This window comes from Macrobrachium nipponense, chromosome 28 (assembly GCF_015104395.2).
Source record: "Macrobrachium nipponense isolate FS-2020 chromosome 28, ASM1510439v2, whole genome shotgun sequence".
NCBI classification, from domain to species: domain Eukaryota; kingdom Metazoa; phylum Arthropoda; class Malacostraca; order Decapoda; family Palaemonidae; genus Macrobrachium; species Macrobrachium nipponense.
This window is the reverse complement of record NC_087217.1, coordinates 19886839-19889338: the sequence shown is the minus strand read 5'-3', so window position 1 is coordinate 19889338 and position 2500 is coordinate 19886839.

The window sequence follows — 2500 nt, the reverse complement described above, 5'->3', positions numbered from 1 at the left end:
GGGACCCTGGGTGGATGAATGGAAGGCAATTATTTCTGTCCATTTGCATCATTTTCAGGGTAATTTTAAGAAGGACGCGAAGGCCAGGTGCCCCGGACAGATACTGATACTCTCTCCAATGAAGAGGCCATTTCGGCTTCAGCTACAGATTTGCTCGGAAATGGTTCTTATGCAAATGCCAGATCGCAGGGCATTAAGGGCATTAATTCTACCGGCGCTGAGTGTACTCGTGTTTAGATAAATGGTATCACACACACGCACGTACGCACACACACACACAGAGGTAAGTACTGTAGCAAATTTCGAACTGCTATGATTTTGGTGTTAGAGAGAGAGAGAGAGAGAGAGAGAGAGAGAGAGAGAGAGGTAAGTACTATAGCAAACTTCGAACTGCTATGATTTTGAAGTATTGCGCGAAGAGACGAGAGAGGATGAGGATGAGAGACGAGAGGAGAGAGAGAGGAAGAAGAGCGATGTAAGTTACTATAGCAAACTTCGAACTACTATGATTTTCAAGTATTGTTGGAGAGAGAGAGAGAGAGAGAGAGAGAGAGAGAGAGAGAGAGAATCACAAATTGGCACTTATTGAGTGCGTGTGCGTGGACGTTCGCGCGCGCGCGCGTCTTATATTCGCGCGAATTTCTTCCAACATTCACGGCCATTCATGGAGCCAGCATCCTTGTCAGATGAAAAGACCCCCGGTGACCAACCCCCACCCCTAACACACCCCTCCTCACCTCACTGTCCGAAAATCCAATTTCTCTCAAACTCTCTCCATTCCTTTTACCCCTTTTGACCCTTCCAGCCAGGAGAGGCTTCCTCCTCCTCCTCCTCCCACAGTCTTTCTGGAACCAGAGAGACACCCACATCTGCTCCCCACAGATGCTGGCTCCTTCCTTCTACAGATTAATGCCTCGTCCCACAACATCTGACGAGTTGGCTCGTTTCTCCGCTTGGTACCACAAGGTTAACTATCTCATCCAGTCGGTTGTTTATTGATATAATAATCAAGTATGGGGGATATTCCAAATATCCCTGACTGCCCTTGCATCTATATTACTCCTTGAGACATTCTTGTACACTCAGGTTTTGCTCTATCTCTTCTTCTTCAATACTTTAAATTTCTTGAAACAGAATACCACAGTGTTTGCAGACCTCTCCTCTCGTAGAAGAATTATTGGACGGAACTAAAGCTGAAGAGATACAACACATCTCATTGTGGGAACTTCTCCACATACAAGATATGTGACACATGGAATAAACTGCCACCAGAGGTTGTAAACATCAACAGTGTGGAAGAGTTTGAAAGAAAGCTATACAAAATCATGAGGACACTGTGAATGAACAGTATAACCTGCCCCTAGAGATAAGTGAACACAAGATGTCTCTTTGGATGGACTAATATGTCTTTGAGACATCCTAAGCCTTGTAACTCCTTTGTAACTTTCTCTCTCTCTTTCTGAGACTCCTTCGACATCCTAAGGATACGGGAATCTATTACAGTACTAGGGTCTCTAGAATGTCTATTTTTCTCTCTCTCTCAGCCTTTCTTCTACAGTACTTGAAAAACTCGAAAACTTCTGGATTCTAATTATAGTAAATGCTGGTTCCTTGAATTTCTGAACCACATTCTCTCTCTCTCTCTCTCTCTCTCTCTCTCTCTCTCTCTCTCTCTCTCTCTCTCTCTCAGTGCTTCAAAAATTCTAAAGTCTCTGGCTCTAGTACATCACTTATAAGTTTCTTAAACTTGTCTGTCTGTCTGATTTGTGCTCTTTCTCTCCCATGAAAAGTTCCTTGTAAAGTTTATCATATCCCTCATACTTGACCAAGAATTTCACTTCTTTCATTTAACGAAAGATTTCAAAAAAATTTCAACTCTTCCATTTTACCTTTAATTACAAATGAGTCGTTTTACTAAATACAGTCAGCTAACTTTACCTCTAATTTCACAGAACGACAGTAATACGCCATATGTGATTTTTGATGGATGCTCTGTATCTCTTGTTTAGTGCAACCTGAAGACTAGCTTTCTACATTCTGATAATTACTGGCATGAATGACAGTAATCAGCTTATCTAGTGGAGGGACAAGATTCAGGAAACACAAAAAAGCACAAGAACTCCCTAATCCGAAAATTACCTATGCAAATGACTCAGAATCCGGAAACACCGATGAAAGGCGAGAATCCCACGTCCTGGAAGATATTGGTCAAAATGGGTGAGATTTAGAAAACTGAGGATAAAGGATTCCTTAATCTGGCAACAGGCCAAGGACCGAGAGACGGATAAGAGAATTCCACATCATTTCTTGCAGGTGAATCATGTGAAGGACTGTTCTACCTGGCGTGCGACGGCAGGTTGCAATCAATCAATCAATGATCTACCTGGATGGCCTGAGAGTACGCGACTCCTACCTAGCATACATGGGCCTAAGAGTCTAGTTGTGTATTAGTTTCTTTTTTATCACTTTCATCAAGTAGAAATCCATTTTTAATAATCCC